We start from the raw sequence: 19,657 nt of genomic DNA on the forward strand, positions 1-19,657 counted from the left end.
TATGTGGAGTGTTTGTGTGAGATGCTGGAATCTGTGAGCTCATACAAGCAGTTAAGACTGCTTTAAACCTTTAAACCATGGTAACTGAAGTGTTTTGAATACAAGAACCTTGACTGGTACTTCAGATAAAGTAAGTTTATATATATATATATTTATATATATATATATATATATATATATATATATATATATATATATATATGTGTGTGTGTGTGTGTGTGTGTGTGTGTGTGTAATATAATAATTATATATATATATATATATATATACCTCTAATGCTCACAAATAAAGGAAACACTCACATTATACAGCCCAGCTTCGTAGTCTCATCATCCTCTTTGCTCTAACAAAAGCACACACATTGAGAGCAAATGAAGTCCCTATAAATAGTATTTGGCCTCTGGAAAAGGAAGGTCAGTTCCAGCTGTATGACACATTTAGGAGTGGATGATTCTGAATGACTTTAGCAGTGTGTGACTGTGTCTGTGATAGACATACAGTAGATGAGAAGATGGGATTAATGGCTTGACTTGAAAACTGTCATCATTTGGTACATATTCTCATTAACAGAGATAGCCTCATGTCGTTGAAAACCTAACACACACAAAAAAGATTGAAATGTTGGTAACTATCCGTTTTAAATCTTCTTTATTCCAAAACATTTAGGCACTTGAAGGGGAAATAATAATGAGAAGATCTGAATATATGATTTGGTTCTGCTCTAAAAGGTTTAGAGTTCTTATGTAGCCAGCATGGTTTTGTGAGTGAGTGTAAAGTAAAGCCTAATTACACGCAGAAGGGATGTTGCTTACATAGCAGCTCAGCATCACACATCCCACCACAACACCGTATTATTAAAAGAGTAATTTTTAACGGTGACGCGCTTCCTATTAAAAGAGAACTTCCTAAAAATTTCCTTAAGACCTATTTAATCTGCATATAAAACATTAGAAATTAGATATTTGTTTAATTTTTATTTTGTGTTTGATTGTTAAAACCAAAAATATTTGTATTAATTATCATTACCGAACGATTTGAAACATTATAGCGTTGATACATTTTTTAACTATATCGCCCAGCACTAATTTGGCATACCGTTAATCCTGGTGTGAAGACGCATGACTGGCCATCACTTACTCGAGCGAGCGAGGAAGTCTTATATAACATGCAGAATTGATGTGCTACATGTAGACAATATTCTTCGTTGAATTTTCCTGTCAAAATAACGGAGTTCCTTTGGAATTCTTCAGCTTTTAAGAACTGCCGGGTTCTCCAGTAGTGGACGGAACTAATGCGCAAACGACAGTCTCATTGGCTGGTGCTATTATCACCTATTATCATCCCTGTCTTGATTTCAGGAAATCTGTCAAGCGAACGCACACAACCTGATTAATATTCATGAATCCAGCAGCTCCTTAATCCTTTGTGCATTTTATATTGTTCTTATTAGCATAATTCGTATAATAATAATAATAATAATAATAATAATAATAATAATAATAATAATTATCTTATCAGTATTATTGTTAGTTTTTTTTTTTTTTTTAATTTTTTACAGGAACACTGAATGACCAAAAAAAGCATGATCACCAGTCCTAAAATGACTAATTTGCATTTATACATGGTTACCAAGTTTTAATTCTAATTACTAAACTTCTACTATTAAATAATACTTGATTATCATATTATACTGCTACAAGATCACTGTTCACAATGCACGAAATATAGGAAGAAAATCCAAAACATTGAATTTTTTATGAATGTGTTTCTGAGGGGAACGGAACTGACTGTTTTCAGAAATGGCATTTTCTTTTCATTTTGTCTCTGTATGATGCATTTAAATTAGTGTTAATATGCACGGGGCTGCTGTGTTTTTCAGCGGTAACCAAGGAAACTAAGGGTGTAAGAAAATATCGATACACGTGAGTATTGCGATATTTTGTTTGGCAACACTGTTGTCAAGTACAATAACATGATATTTATCCCCTGGAATGCAAATTTTAGCATGGGAACCTCACCAAAAAACGTGTATTTTCTCAAAAAAGAAAGAACCTTCGCGCGGGGCGCGGCGGGTGGTAGGGTCTTCAGCTTTCTCTCTTAGTGGGGGTGTTTTGTGCAGTTGGGGCGATACCATGCAGAACATAAGTAGAAACTGAAAAACCTGTGAAATCCAAGTGGAAAGGTTCTGAGAATGTTTAACATCTGTATTTGTTTTATTGTTTTAAAATTGTTTTGTTTTCTTTAGAAATCCTGCAAGCACTTTATTTTTAAAGTTATTTTTAAGCAGATGTAATTCTTTTGTTCAGATCAAAATGTTATGACATTGTATGTTACAACTGTAAACTTAAAATGTGAACCTTTAAAGCAGGGTCTAAAAATATATATGGTCTTTTTAAAAAAAAAACATACATATTATACATTTAACTAAAGGATCCTGCAAGCACTTAAATTTCCCCCCCTTGACTCGTACTGCACAGAAAGTGGTTCAGTTACGTTAAATGTAACAGGGACTGATTATTGCAAATGCAGATCCCACTGTGTTCTGGTTAAATAATTAATTAATACATTTTATTTATTGCTAAGGTTTGCATATGGTGGTGTGTTCTTCATGACAGCTTTCCTAAAAATATATCCTATTCCTAAAATAATAAAATCCCTATTTATTGCCTTGCTTAAAGTATCGCAACATATCATATCGTGATATGTATTGTATCGCCAGATTCTTGCCAATACACAGCCCTAGCGCTGTATTACTGTTCCATAAGCACCGCCTGCTGTCAGAGAGTGAATCTGCGTCTCATTCAGCCCAACTGCTGTTTCTGTTTACTTGTAATTTGTTCATTTGTTTTTATTTGCCGGCTGTCACTTGTCTTTAAAAAATATTTAAACTTTATGTTTATTTTTGGTTAGTGATTTTTGTTGTGGTATCAAAATTGAAATATATAAGCTTATTAGAATACAAGATAGCAGATCAAAAACAATGATAATAGCAATTATTTTATTTTTTGTGGCAGGGCCAGTGAAAATGTTGGCAGTGCAAGTAAAAATTTTCGGGCCAGTAGAAAAAATCCTTAGTGTTGGTCCCTGTATACGCAAAGAAAGAAGGTGTATTGTTGCCGCCGCCATATCGTGGAGATGCTGTGTGTTTCGACATATATCAGTATATATAACTATATACCACCTAGCCCTAATTGTGTGAAATTACACCCCTACAGTTTACTAATTTGGATGTGTTATATACATAAGGAATATTACATGTGCATGCCCACAAAAAAGTATGTAAATAATATTTATCAAAATTAATATTAAAATGAATAAGCACAATTAACTATTTTTTTCATAATTGTGCAGCCCTAAATCCTCCAGTACATGTATTCTTTTCACTGAGGTCATTGCAGTATATTCAAGGTCAAGGATTACCTTCTTTATGAAGTATATGATGATGCCAAAACAAGGTACCTTAGTAGGCAGTGTAATTGAGGTGCTGATCTTTTGGAACAGCCTTTGTGTGAGATGATGCCTTAAAATTCTGTCTCCACAAGGAGCTCACCAGGTTTTGGAACACAGACAGTGTGGTGTAAGGACTTGATGTGTAATATACTGGTCATTTGCATCTACACACACAACACATTATCAGTCACTACCACTGGTGCCTGTAGTCTTGTTTTAGGGGGCCTGTTTTAATTTTAGTTTTAGTCTAGTCTTTGTGTGAAGCTGTCATTTTAGTTTTTATTAGTTGTAGTCACGTTCATACTCTTTTTAGTCTAGTCAAGTTTCAGTCAACTAAAAGTCTGAGCATTTTATGAAAATGGTATTTTAGTCTCTTTTTAGTAATGCAATTCTATTTAACCCAGTCAATATAGTACAAGTACCTAGTAGTATAGATAAACCAAAATGTTCTTTTAGCCAAACCCATTTCAAACAAGGTTATCTTATTATATTATTGTTAGCTTGTAGACTCAAGAATACATCCATTCCTGACACGGACGACACTCTGATTTGAATTTACAACATTTATTTTACCAACCAAACATGTTAGAAGTACACACACATAAATTTAAATAAAAAAATTAAAAAAATTAAATAAAATAGCATCACATGACAATGCCAGAAAAAAATGAATACATTCAAGTTTAACAGAGAAACAAGGTGCTTGAATGCTTGAGCTACAATAACATACTAAAAAGTGCAAATAAAATGTGTGTGTGTGTTACTTGTATTGCTTGTAAACTGAAGTCAGATTTTGCATCATAAAAACTATTAAAAGATATAACACTACAAATGGTTTGGACCTTAGAGAGATATAATGGGATGGGAAGCACTGGCTACATACAGTGGAATGAACGTTGACAGAAAAGAACAATAGGTTTTTGGTGTTTTTTTCCTTTGATTTTGTGGCCGCATTTGTCCCCATCTTTTTCCACAACACATTCCGTTTTGTTTTCCACTTCTATGTAATGAAGGTTTTTCCAAATGTTGTTTCTTCTTTTTTTCCCAAAGACGAACCCCAGCTGGCCGGCAATTGGTCCCTATCTCTGTGTCAGACTTAACTTTGTTTTTTGTCGTCTTCTAAATAATGCCACGAGTGGGGCTTGAGGAAGTGACATCGCCTGCATCTGCGCAGAGCGACCTGATGTAGCCCCTGAAATGAGACACTGGAAACAGAAATACTGCAAAATAATAATAACACGACTAAACGAGACGAAATAACGTCATAACATTTCGTTTCGTCTTGTTTTGGTCAACGAAAATGAAGAGACATTTTAGCATAGTTTTTATTTTGTAAACCACAATTAGTCTTGTTTTTATTCGTCAACAATACTGCATTATACATTTTATTATAGTCATCGTCACATGACCAGCATTTACGTTGCATCTCGTCTCGTATTCGTCACATGATAAAGGTTCGTTGACGACGATATTTAGTCATAATTTTTGTTGACGAAAGCAACACTAGGTGCCTGGCATCATCAGACATGTTTAGTTGTCAGGGAAACTGCATGCGACACGTGTCGCTGATACCTGTTGATGACACCTGGGCTTCCCTTGAGAGATATGACTAAACAGTATGCCTGAATTCAAACAAATCTATAGATTAGCCGTCAGATCTGAAGAGCATACTTGCACAATATACATGTTTTGCTTGTCACGTCACACTCCATTGTCATATTCTTTGTCACACACAAATTGCTTGTCACTGGAATTTTTATCAGCGTCACACCTGGTTAGAACATAGTAGTAGACTTCTGTGAAAACCAGGGAAGCCTGTTTTTAATTTGGAGCAAGAAACTCACTTACTTCATGACCTGTTTACAGACAGTCATTCAGGCCGCCTCCTCTGATCGTATTTTTCCCCTCTCTCTTGTTCTGTGGCTGATGTTTGGTTTGTGGGTGGATTAGTTTAGCAGTACCCAGGAGGAATGAGGACTGTGACTCTAACTGCAGACATTAAGACAGCAGGGCAAAAGGACATGCTCCAGTTTACCTTTGTCTGTGGATGTGTGAAACCGTAGATGTTCATCCAAAGGTATTCCAATTATGCTTTCTTACTTTCAAACACGTGGTGATTAACACCGCTGATGCTTTCACTGATACTCTGCTGTGGACGGATTGCATTTTTTCAAGCACACAAGTACACACCCTTTGCCTGTCACCGACAATGATTGTAGCACCAGCCTCTTCTGTGTTCTGAGTTGGCAGATGGAGGTGTGTTTTCAGCGTCTCTGACACTGTTCATTCATTCTGCTGGCTGTTCTGCTTTCAGGAAATAATAATCCATCCATACTACAGAGGAATTTGGGATAAAAGGTAACTGACCATATTAGTGAATTTGTTTTGTAAACATGTTCGATGATGATGATTAGGAAAATGACAGACTGTATTGTAGTTCAATGCATTTTGACTTAAGGCAACTTGAGTGTAGCTTTTTTAAGAACAGACTAATTTTTCCCAAAGTCGAATGTCTGGAAGTGCAGTTGAAATGCATTTGGCGGGTCTACATTCAGACGACAGGAATGTGTGGAGGAAATGGACTGCATACTTGCTGTGTAAATCTCAGTTAGCCTAGGTAACTGCATGGAATGTCTTTGCCACATCGGATAGTGAACTGCTCATTTCTAATTTCATACAGCCATACATTTCATACATTGAGTTAGAATAGACTTTTTTATTATTTGTGTCGTTTGTGTGCCCAGAGTGAACTAATTGATTGCTGTATTGAATAACACCCCCAAAAATGTCTTCTACAGATATATTTTTTTATCTGTAAGTCTTCTTTTTATGTTCAGTGATGATTATGATTCATGAAGATTTGTATTATATTGCTGTAGTCTTCTAGATATAATTTAAAACACTTTGAAGCATGTAGTGAATCAACAAATGGGGCATGTAATACAGTGGCCCAAAGAGCTATTTGGACACTTAAATCACACATATTGTATAGGTTTTACTGCAGTAGATACAAAATATCAAACCATGTGGCATCTGCAAGCAAATGATGATAGACCATGGGTGTCAAATCCTGCTCCTGGAGGGCAACTATCCTGCAGGGTGTAACTCCAATCATAATTAAACACACCTGAACCAGCTAATCAAGATCTGCAGTATTACTAGTGCTGCATCCCAGTTTGCCTACTACGCCCTTAAAGTATGTACTCTTTTGGAGAAGAAAAAGTATGCACTTCTGAGTGTGTAGTAGAAGAGTAGACAAGCTTTGGGACATAGTACAACGTCATACAGTTGTGTCTTTAACAGACTGCTCTGTGACGTAGTTACATGTGTCCTAGTCTCAGCGTCAGATGTCACACCCATGGTTGGCTAAACAGACGTAGGCTAAACATCTGATGCATGTGGCACACAAAATTGGAAACACTTCAGGAGTTTCAAAGTTGTCATTGGATTGCTTGAACTATACAGGATTTCCAGGAGACGTGTGTGTCGCATTCTTTTACCCCCTGGGGGTATTTTCTTGATGACCGTGAAAAGAACTAAAAATACTCCTTCATTTTTGATTGTACAGATAAGAATAATGTATCATTTGAAACTGCAAAGGGTCTACTTTTATTTGTGTATATTCATAATAACAACAAAACAATGTGCTTTTGTAAAATAAAGAAAATAAACAGGGTGCGCTCTGTGCCGTCTCGGTCTCTGTAACCTCTCTTCACAGACATGTAGATTAGGGATGTCAACGATAATCGATGATCGATTAATTGTCGATAAGAGATGCGATTGATTAAGGCTGTCGATGGTCGATTTAATGTTGGGCTGCTGCGGCTCATGCGGAAAACACCTGCGAGTGGCAGACAACAAAAGTTACTCAACAAAAAAAACCATCATCATTCATTCACAATGTACAAATTAAGCTTTTAATGTGATTTAAACTTTAAAGTACATTAAAATAGAGACAACAAAAGTTCTTCAACATAAAAAGCAATAGAAATGTAGTAACTAAGTCATTTCATCAGATAACTGTTTCATATCGTGTGCTTTGCAGGGCTGCGGGACACAGTGAAAGGACAGGTCTATTCATTCCTACAACTTGTTAATTCGTTCCTGTGACTTATTAATTTGTGGCAACTGTCCATGTTTCATTAATTTTGTTCCCTAAGTAGCTCATGATTTAAGTGAAATAAGGAAACAAAATAAATCGAACGAATTCTTGATTCATGAAATATTTAATTTCCCTTCATGTTTACCAAAGTAAGAGATGCAAAACAGTGATTAAAAGTAAAAGATAATAAAATGAACCTGCGAAATTAGTGTTAGACTGTGAAGATTTAGGAAAAGAAACAATGCCTATATGTTATTGAATTTGTGGAAATTTGTGTCTAACCGGCAAACCAGAACAAATCGCGTAAATGAAGGCTATAGCCTCGAACAGCATCCAGAGGCATGCTCGCGATCTAACATTTTCCTATTATTCCTCTAATAAACAAAGCTTTTATACCACAATTCTCATAATCAGAGCTTATAATTTGTAAATAAATAGTTGCTGGATTCAAAACAGCAATTAATAGGCGCTGTGAGTGTGAACGACACAATACGTTTTCCCGGAGCATTCAGTGATGTCACTGGACCTCATTAGGGCACAGGTTCTCAAGCCCTGGAACAAAATGGGATGCTTTAAGGAAAATGTATAGCCTATATAAGTAATAGGCCCAAAATAAAAAATAACAATTTGTTTTCATGATTGTGTTTTTTTTTTTTTTTTTTTTTTTTTATAAATATGCGAAATATATCTGACTTCAATAATTAAGATAACGGATTTAAAACAGAAGTGTGGCTGCGCTCCACAAGTTCACGGAAAGAAAAAAAAAGGATGACAACCACTGATCTATAATAGAACTGGATTGCTCATGACGTCATGAAAGTGAAACATATAGATCAGTGATGACAACGCATTCTGTTTGTTTGCTTTATTTTACAAGAGGCACAAATCTTCTGTTTTTATTGTGTGTGCGCACAAATGAAAGTAAACACTTTTGTGGAAAGGTTTTTTTTTTTTTTAATTTTATTTCTTTTATGTCTCAGCTGTTTCGATCGCGTGTTAAGTAGCCTACAAAACTAGTTTACATTAGGCTATAAATAATAATTGCCATTCAAATGCATTGCGAATATGGAAACATTTGGATTTGTGCCGAATGAGACATGAGCAATAACCTCCAAATAAATCTAGCCAGAGCCACGCATGCACGCACGGTCCTTCACGCACGCATGCACTGTCACTATCTGCACTGTATGTCGGATTTTTAAAAACAAATAGGCCTACAGGAATGCAAAAATTAAAAATCTGACATTTTCTAGAACAGAATACAGCAGGATCAAATTAAAGTGAGCAACAGTGTTTTGCTGCAGCAGCGCCGATGGAAGCAGTTCACTTAATGTGCAACGCACCCGGGAACTATATTGTGATATGTTTGGGATAATTTTATTTTAAATACCATAATGTCAGTTGAAAACATTGCATTTGTGTTTTAAAAAATACAACGAGCACCACAAAACCATTTAAAGAGGCGCGTTCAGCGGTCTCCGTGCGGGATTGGAAACGGTCAACAAAGTAAAATGACCTCAAGTATGGCGCGCTCCCTTCATTTTATGAAAACATCATAACCACATCTATTCATTTTAGAATCCTGCTACAAGCATTTTATTCAGACTAAAACCCCTTTAATTCAAGTGAGAAAGCATTTTGTGTGTGTGTGGCTTTTGCACATCATGTCATGCCGGTGACTGCGTGCCTGCAACAGACACATTTTGCAGCATTACGGTTAACGATTAATCGATTAATTGATCGTTAATTTAAACGACGATCGATCATGGAAATTATCTGTATAGAAAGCTTGAAATTTGTACTTTTAAACATGAATCTCAGCGAATACTTGCCTCAAAGACATGAGAAATATATGTATAGAAAGCTTGAAATTTGTACTTTTAAATGAAGTAAGTCACGTCCAAAACAAATATTCTCTGTTAAAGTAATCCATATGAAACCAACGTGATGTCCAGTTTTCCCATCTCCACTCCCATCTCTAATGCGGTCACGGCAACAAGCCGATTGTGCTTTTCGAATTCTAAACATCCACGTGAGACGTGCGCGCATATAAATGCCCACGTAACCTCCACGTAAACAAACAAGTTCATCCCTGCTAATTTTTGTTACTGGAAGAAGACGCGCTGAGAGGAATAACCCAGAATTAACCTCAGAAAAAGAACACAACGCGATGCGTCGCAGAGCTAGATCCAGTGGAGAATATCATTCTGATGAGTAGCCTAAGATTACTTGCATCTGTTGTTATTGTGTTATTGTGACATAACTTGTTCACATTTTACTAGTTAGACTTTTCCCAAACTATAATTCCTGACTACATTTATGAAATCAAGTGAAATATTTTGAAATATGAGTCATTTCATTGTCTAAATGTCTCAGAATGCCAGGATGTGTTTAATGTTTTATAACATATAAAACCAGAAGATATAAAAGTTGATATTACTATGATATTAGAGTCTATGAATGTTTGGCACAAAGGCGTGTTACTGTCCAAGTCTCTGTGTTCAGATCAGTATGTTCAATCCTGTGCCCTTGACCTTCACTCTGTATATTTTTATTATACTGTGTTGTAAATAAAATACAAATAATAATCAAAAACACACATTATTTTACTCTCCTCACACTCTTTCTTACCTGCCTAAGTCACATTCCTATTAATAGCCCATTATGGGACGCCCTTTGTCTCTCAGGTGTGAATCACTAAATATTCATGGCCATTGTCACTCCCTCGCATAAGGGCATTGTATCACAAAACATGTTTTACAAATGTTAAAACAATATCTTGTTTTCTGTGAATGAGTGAACATGATAATTTTCACATCAATTTGGGCCAATCCCAATTCTACCACTTAGCCCTTCCCGTAACTCCTCAGTTCGCGTGTTCACATGAAGGGAGTAGGGGTGTCTAGATTTTCTTTTGGTTGGAGGGCTATGAATTATCTCAGCATAAACCGGCTTCACCAGCAACATGGCTGCCTGAGCGAAGAAAAAGACACATAAATGTATAGGGATGGGTACCAAGAACCGGTATTTTTTTGGACTTGCATTACAAAACTAAGTGACAACAGTGTCAGATGAAATGTATGCAGTTGAGTAATTGTGAACAAAGAAGGAAACACTAGTAATATAATGAAAAATTTACTAACAAAACACAACATCTACTTCAAGCAATGCGCTGTATTATGTCTCACGGCTCCAGCTCCAACTGAAACTGAGACACATTCGAATCAAATGTTGATTCAGTAGAGTTACACTCACGAGACTTATTTGTAATCACAAAAGTATTTTTTTTCTGTGTGCTTTAAAGCCTTACCGGTTAACCGTTTCATTTGCGTGCTGTTCTAACATGTGCTTAATCAGACTCAGAGCGCATACACCTGAAGCGACCGTACACTAAAAGGTTGGTCAAGCAGCACCTTATTACTTAGTTATCATCTGATTGCGCTAATACTGTCAAAAACACACAAGATTTACATATAAACACAGTTAATGTCTAAAGTGAAAGTAAACAGTTGAGAGAAAAACATATGCGTGCAGCTCTTAAAGGGACCATACTAAACCTTCTGCCGCTTGTCATCCAAAGGGACAGTTCACCCAAAAATTTTAATTCTGTCATTATTTCCTCAGTCAGGTTGTATCAAACATGTATTAACTTTCATTTATTCTTGTGCTGAACACGAAATAAGTTATTTTGAAGAATGAGGGTAACCAAACAGTTGCTGGTCCCCACTGACTTTAATAGTAGGGGGAAAAAAAACAGCAACTGTTTAGTTTCCCATATTCTTCAAAATAACTTTTTATGTTCAACTGAAGAAAGAAACTCATTCATGTTTAAAACAACTTGAGAGCAAGTAAATGATGATACAATTTTCATTTTTGGGTGAACTATTCCTTTAATGTTAATAAAAAATAACTCACTGCTCTTGACTGAAGAACTTTAATACAGTTGCTAAAGTTCAGCAGTAATAAAATAACTTTTTCAAATTTTCAACAACTTTTCACTTCATATTTTTTGCACCAAATAGTATTGATAACAGTATTGATAAGTATCGGTATCGATAAGTGGTATCGGTATCGATATCGATAAAATGTAAACAATACCCATCCCTATAAATGTAAGCATTTTTGGCATTAATAAAGATTTTAACAAAAAGTAATCATTTGTTTTATGTTACATTCAATCTTGAGTTAATATTTACGGTCATGTTACTCAAAGAAATGGTTGCAAAAAATCAGTAAAGTTTGCTAACGTCATATCATTACATACTGTACGATAGTGCCACACCATATGTTCATGTCTGATCAGGGTGATAACCACCATAGACATTGAGGAGGGCTAGTACCCCCAATAATTATAAATTGCTTAACCCTTTTCTCAAATATTGCCAATTCAAGAGAGAGAGAGACAGAGAGAGAGAGATGAGAGTTGTGTGTATGTGAATCTGTGCGTTTCTCTTTTTAGAGTGAGTCTACTTTAAAAACAGCAATTTTATCCTTTCCTTGCTGGAAAATATAATGTAGCGATTCAGTATTTAAACTGTTAATATGTGTGTGTGTCAGTAAGCAGTGCATTAATATAGAAAGGTAATTAAAGGTTCTAATGCACACCAGCACACCAGTATGGTGTGTATTGTAGGAGCTTGACATCGTATGATGACCTGTGATGGTATAGTAGTGGTGTCCCAATTCTTAGGGGAATATTTTCACCCCTGCCCCTTGACATTCTGTTTCAAGGGACAAGGGAAAGGGGCAGGCGGAGGGGTAGGGGAAGGGGAAGGGGTATAAAATAGAATTAGGACTGGGCCTTTGTAGCAAAAACTCTAGTCTACCACATCCAGTTCTCAAAAGTCTTGTGAACAAATATTCTGTTTGTGTTTTATGGCCTTTTTTAGTTTTTCACTAACCACGCATAAACATTGTTTTCTCAAAAACACAAGCATGTACTTTCATGCTGCTCACATATTATTGTAGCCCAGTTTGTGCTGAATACAGTGTTATCAGACTTTAGCCATTAATATTTTTTTTAAGATACTGAAAAAAACACAAATGTCAGGGCATGCCAAAACTTCGCCAGGGCCCCAAAACACCCTTAGACCCCAGAGGGTTAACATTCTGCCTGGAAACAAATATGCAGTGACACCAAACCCCCTCATGGATGAACAAAGCCATCATGTTTACAACTGTGACATTGAGCGCTTATTAGGATCAGCTAAACGCTGGATTTTTAAAAGTATGTGAAATATGTAAAGTTTGCAGCATAGACTATTTAAAATAAGTCCAAGAGTTTTGCACACCGGTCTGTTATTGTGGAGACATTTCCATGCCCCTAAACATGATGCGACATAAAACAAAACATGATTGGTTGCTATGGTCTCTTGGGCGATCCTTGGCCATTCAAAGTGGTCTAGGTTCCGAGACTTTCTGCTATTAGTCTGAAGGTCTGGCTACGCGAGACAACATGCATCCTGTCACTGTAAACTTGCCTGTCAATCATCTTGTCACAGTTAACATCCTCTATATTAAATTTCGTTTAACTGCCTACCGTATCGGAGAGAAAAGAAATAGCATGTTGAATTTGCCAGCCGTGGGTCTTTATGCGGAGAACTTTGGTCTTATTTTTTTCATAATGATGCTTCTAAAAGTTAATAGCCAAATGGATGTTTATAAATGTTATAAATTAATTTGTGCTTGTAAGTTCTGAACCAAATCCTTTGCCAAAGCGCAATGGATTGTGGGCAGTATCAACCATTAGAGTGTGCACGGATCCACACTTCAAAAATCTACTTGAAATAGTAGACCATCCGGGGACATTTGGCATAACATTTTCAACATGCTATGCTTTGGGACTCACTTGTTCTGATCTCACACACTATTTAGGATGGATAGTATGAACATTGGGACACAGGGTAGAACCCTCCTTGCAAGTCGGGGCTAGTTGGAACTAAACTCTGCAGGACGTGGAGCCTCAGGATTGCGCATCCCTTTGTTAACTTTTAGTCAGCTGGTGTCAAGATGATATTTAGTGCATGCATAAAGTTGACAAGCAGGAAGAATCCAAATATATTTTATCCTAAATGAAAAAATTAAAAATTCGAAAGGCACAATAAATTGAGGTTAAAACATTTAAATGGTTGTTGTTGGATGTGTACTACTAACAGTCAATGAACAGTCACAACAGCAAATTAATTTGTTTGGCTTCAAACAGTAAACTCCAATAAAGCATTATAACATATCAGAACATAGTCAAAAATATTATATTTTCCCATTTTCTAAATTTCTGAGGATATTTCTTAATTTGGTATTTGCATACATTTTAAGTGTGATTTAAGTGTCCGTATACTTTGTAAACACAACGCAGCATTCATGGAAATGTTATTAATGAGTTATGCATGTGAATCCTCCTGACTTCAGCATCTCGGTCAGATGAGGTTCATGTTTCAGAAGTAAGAAACCCTAGTGTGAGCTGTGGAGTGTTTACTCATCCAGTGCTTTGACACCACACATCCAGGAAGTTGTGCTCCATAGGGACTGCAGATCTCTGAGAAAAATGAACTCTGCTGTGAATACTGTATGAGCAGTTTGACATACAGTTCATCTCTTTTCATCCCTTCTCTTTTATCTATGTACTCATTCTTTTTGAATATATTGTCTCATCAATAATCTCTCACGGATATTTCATTGAATACTAATAGTAAATGTTTCTGTTAATAAGTATTGTTTTATATGACACTATAATAAGGAAATCTCGGTAGTATTACCCTTGAGCACCCTTGTCCTGTGCCTTGTTTGTGATATTCAGCTGAATGTTTTATTAATAAACCTTTGTCCCTTCATTATTGTGAGCTTCCCGGGCCTGAAATTCAGCATATGTATTGCATAAAATTTTTAATAATTCCTGCACAACTGTCAGTATCAATTTCTCGATTTTAATCTATTCTCATTTTGATGAACCAATATCAAATATTAAGTCACAAAAATCAGTCTTTTATTCTGTGCTGTGGTGATCAGGGATGAACTGATCAGCTGCTCTGCTTTACTTATAACAAAGTAAACATGAATAAGCAATAGATACAGTCAGGCCTTGACACTTACCTTTTTCCCAAGGAGCACATGCACTTCTAAGCTGAAAAATTTAGGAGCGCAAGGGGATATAAAGAGACAAATACAAGCACAATTATTTAATTTATCAGAATACAGAAAGTACACAAGGTTTTTAAAGAATTTTGCTTCAGACTCTATTTAATAGGCTAATTATTTGATTAGTTATAGTCCTATTAAACTGTATGTACATGAGGTATGTGACAGTATAAAATTTTCACAATAGTCATTGAAGCATTTGTCACGGTATATGTTTTTTTAAATCACAATATATAATTTCTAAGCGACAAAAAGTGTTGTCCTCCTAACAGGTTAAATAACTTTATTAAAGATCCTTTACTAAAGAAAGACTTTATAAAAAAAAAAAAACTGGGGTAACGGCAGCATTTCTGCCTCCGTCAGCGCCCTCTAGTAGCGAATGTGCGTTTCATTCAGCGCGTCTCCTTCACTCACTCTGCCTTTCTTATCATCTATGCTAATTTAAATAAAACCATTGTCTTTTTAAAGTTCAGTAATCATATGAGGCTGTATTGGTATTTTTCCATAAGTAAACTGAAGAAATTGTTGAAATATGTTTGTTATAGGCTACTGTATAAGTAAGGCTGTTTTGTATTTTGTATTGTATTCGCACTCATGCTCCTAAATACATTTTCCAGTTTGCACACATTTATTTCTAGTCACAAATACAAGTGAAATGCTCGCACTGTCGAGCCCTGGATATAGTACGTGTAGTCTATATCCAATATAGTGTCTCGTGTAATCACTCAGTCAGTGTTTCAAGTGCAGAAAGACCTAAAGGTCTGACCCGACCCAACCCGAGTGGCACAGTTAAATTTAGAGCCGACACCCGAAATCGTTTTTTTCACAACGAATAGTGAAACTTTTGAATATTTAAATAAACAAATACACAACTCAAAGTACACTAACAAAAACAAATAAATAAAAAGAAACAGAGTCGTCAAGGCTCACGGCCAGTTCAGCACACAAGGCATCCAAGTAAACTGCAAGTTTTCCTAACTGCAGTATCGCAATCACTGCTCACAACTTGCTAGAGACCAAAACATTTTCCTATACAAATCATACACAAGTAAATCTTTATATATCACTCATTCAGAATCTACCCATTAACCAAGCCCAACTAAAACAGTAACACTCATCCAAGTCTAACTAAAACAGTAATACTTTGTTGTTTATATTCATGCGCGGGGGGGGGGGGGGGGGGGGGGGGGGGTATCATGAGTAGAGGTGGAGACAATCTAACAGGAATCAGCCCGACACCGGCATTTTCCCAGCCTTGATCTCATCAGCATAACAGTGTCATTCAAATGCATAGGTGCTAATCCAATCAGTCTGACAGTATCGCCATACTTTCACATTATCACAGAGACAAAGGTACAGCTGTGCCTTGAGCTTAAAAAGCCAAATGGTCAGGGAGAGCATAAAGACAAAAGGTCATTATCTCAGACACCTGGGCTTCCTGATTTGATCTTAGAAATGTCATCCTTTTTTTATCTCAAAATGTAAAACACAATGTACATAACTTTTTCAGTTTATATACTATTACATTGGAACCTAGATTAAACATTTTATAAATTTGTAATACTACACTAGCTATTTTGCACATGCTGTTTGCTGTGTTGTGACAGAGAGACTGCTCAGGCACAAGAGCAAAATAAGTTTCACTTTAAATATATCCTATACAACAAACTGCATGCACACATTATATATGAGGGCTAATCCACAGCTAGCATGTATCTTAAAGGATTTTAATGTATGACTTGGAGGCACAGGGTAAAAATTACAGTATTTTTTGTCAGTTATGGCTAGGGTTGGGCCGATAGAAGATGCCATTGTCCATTGCCGATGGCTGATAGATATCATGATGTTGAGCCGACATCGTGATTCTTCCCTCCTCCCATAGCCCCCAGATCCCAATACCGTGTTCAGAAAGAAAATGACGTGTACTATGTAGGGCTGTGCGATTAATCGAAATCGTAATAAAAATCACAATTTGAGCATGCACGATTTTCCACGGTCCCGACCTCCCACAGTATGCTATCCGATCCAATCAGAATGCAGCGCATTAAGTGGAGCGCGAGAACAGAACAGACTGGGCATATGCCTAACTCCAAGTTCACATACTCTGTCTGTGATGCGTATTTTTTCAGAGCCCATGTTAATGGATCAGAACGTTCACACTGCACACGGTAAAAGATGTGAACAGAAAAGGTTAGAAATCGAAAGTTGCGAAAAGAATGAATATCTAGCGCATGAGCATAGAGAGAGTTGTGAGTGAGTGAGTGAGAGAAGACATGTTTTAATTGCGCGCACTCTCTCTGGACAAGAGCAGCGTGTATCTGAGCACGCTTGTCTCGTTTTGATATTAATATGCTTTCGCGTTACAATAACGCGCTCTCGCTGCTGCTTCTGCACCGCATACACATACTGTATACGCACTGCAGACGGAGTACGTCTGAACCTTGGGCAAAAAATATATTTCAGCACCTGAGGCACCGCTACAATGAGCTCAATGACCAATGCATGGCAAAAAAAAGCCCTGGACATGGGTTTTATTCCATATGGCTAGACATTTTGTTTGGCATGTTTTTTTGTTTGACATGACTTATGTCTATTTTGACTAGTCTGTTCTAGAGCATGTTACAACTTTTTGATAAAGCTCTCATTGGTTTTCTTTTGGAAATATGTTTCAAATTTATACTGAATGCATTTATGACTGTAAAGCATGTCTGTGTGTGTCAAAATCGTGATTAAAATCGAAATCGCAAAATTTATCAAAAAATCGTGATAGGTTTTTTTTGTCCATATCGCACAGCCCTAGTACTATGGAACCCCTAAAGGGAATAAATACGAGATGGGAGGAAGATATACTGTATATAAATTGCAGGCATCAGGGAGCCGCTATTATGGCTGGCATTGAAACTTCTTTTCAATGCAGGATCGCTTTTTAGTTTCACTTTCACTTTCGAGATTCACGATCACACGTACTCTGTTTATACTATGGAGCAGCAGTACTTACCACACATTTTACAAGATTAGATGGTGTGCTCAGAATCTGCAAATCAATCACCATCAACCTCAGTCATCTCTCCTAACTGTGTTTATGTGGTAAGTAAAATTTTAAGTACTGTAATTTAACAGACAACCGTTAGCAAACATTATTTGTTTTCCGTGCCTTTCTGAATACAAGTTCATGCTTCTGGCACACCCCCAACTCCCCCCTCATCCCAACCCACCCCCATCATTGTGCATCAAAGATAGCTTAGCCTACTGCATTTAGTTTTACTTTAGCTACAAACCCATGCCCGACCCGAACCTGAAGCTATTTCTTTAAACATTAACCTGAACCCGACCCGGAACCCGAGACTATTTCAGGACCCATCGGGCCTGGGTCGGGTATCAGACATCTAGAAAGACCTCCGTAAAACAGCTTATAAACAATGTCACGTAATACTGCATTTACTTACTTCAGGAAAGCTATTGCTCAATAACTAAAAAAAAAACTCTTTTTCTTATTTTGCTAAATATATTAACTATGTTTTATATTAATTATATTTTTATTTACTCTACTTATTTTTTTACTCTACTTTTTGGACTTCATTTGAACAATTAATATCATAGTAATGTACCAACTGACAAGGTTTACTGTATAGTTTAAAGCTTATTTGAGAGAGATTTTTTCGTTACATGTTGTACCTGACATTTATTCAAATTAATCTATATTTAATCAAATCAAGATCAGAATCAGAAATAAGCACTTCTGACAAGTAGTGATAAAAGTGCTGTGGCTATTATCAGAGCTGCTCTGCTTCAGGGAGAAGTGCATCATCTTTATAGCACACATTTCTCATCTCCATCTGACTGGATATATAGGCTTGATTTTGCCTTGAGAGAAGGATTTATTATATTTTTATATGATATTATTGTTATTTTTATATGTTATTTATATATTATTTATCAATGAGATTTTATCCCTGATAATTCTTTGGGGATTGTGTCTAAGCCCATGCTAGATCAGAGGGCATTGTGGGATAGCTATCCCACAGCACAAGAGAAGAATTTGGTTAGAAATGATAACTTCCTGTCCTGCTTTGTAATTCAAAGCTTATGACTTGGCACTTTAAGTGCCAACACACACATGTATTGCTCCCATGTGCTCTACAGATGTTATTTCACTGACGTGGACATGCACAACTAATCCTCTGTGTGTGTGCATTGTGCATCTAGAGCAGAGGTTAATCACTGAGATGATACAGACCATCAGAGGTATCATGAAAGTTTTCACAACAAAACCTGCCCAATTGCTTCTCAAAACTAGCCCAAACTAAGCGTTCCGAGGGGTTCCCCCAGTAAAAATCGCATTCTGGAGGCTAAAATATACGTTATTGGGGTCGCTTCAACCCGCGGACAAGAAAAACAACCCGCAGCAACAGTGTTAAAGTAGCCCAATTCCACGGGAAAACCACAGATTTGGCAACACTGTGACGGATAGTAATGTCTACAACGGACATGAGCACTGTCTATTTGGCATGGTCTCCCTGCTGCACTAATAGAAGAAAGGCTTTACTCTGTGTATACATATCCTTTCAAGTACAATTTTAACTGTATTATTTGTGTCCCCTTCAAAATTGCTTTTGAGAAATTTTACGCTTATTGTCCCCACCAATTGTTAGACAAAATTTATGCCCCTGGCCACAAATAAATCAATGTATGGGAAACACTGGTTGATCCAATTTGTCACCTTGGATGACTTGCACATCAGTACACGGTTACCCCCCGCACCTCTCTCTCAAAAACAAACAAACAAAAATAACAGATTTACACAATTTACATGGGTCATCCAAACGAGGTCAAAAATATGGAAATTCGTAAAGTGGAATTCACATTTTATCTTCCTGGGTGGGTCACAATTTTAAAGTTTAGGTATGGGAAACACTGACTAGAGTTGTGCATTTTGGTCTTTTTGATTGCTTGAATACTTTAAATCACTAA

The 19,657-nt window shown here is 36.5% G+C and overlaps 1 protein-coding gene across 3 annotated transcripts in view; it reads left to right on the forward strand.

The window, feature by feature from the left end:
• Positions 1-19,657, forward strand: part of LOC109086572 (cytospin-B-like) — a 107,926-nt gene that overhangs the window by 2,041 nt on the left and 86,228 nt on the right. The window contains exons 2-3 of one of the 3 annotated variants that reach the window (XM_042756827.1): positions 5,401-5,527; positions 5,765-5,808. The exons of 1 other annotated variant lie outside the window; for it this stretch is intronic. The gene's annotated coding sequence lies outside the window, so the exon portion shown is untranslated. The remainder of the gene's footprint in view (positions 1-5,400; positions 5,528-5,764; positions 5,809-19,657) is intronic. One more of the 3 variants, XM_042756828.1, reaches the window with a different exon arrangement.

Source organism: Cyprinus carpio, chromosome A5 (genome assembly GCF_018340385.1).
Source record: "Cyprinus carpio isolate SPL01 chromosome A5, ASM1834038v1, whole genome shotgun sequence".
Taxonomy (NCBI): Eukaryota; Metazoa; Chordata; class Actinopteri; order Cypriniformes; family Cyprinidae; genus Cyprinus; species Cyprinus carpio.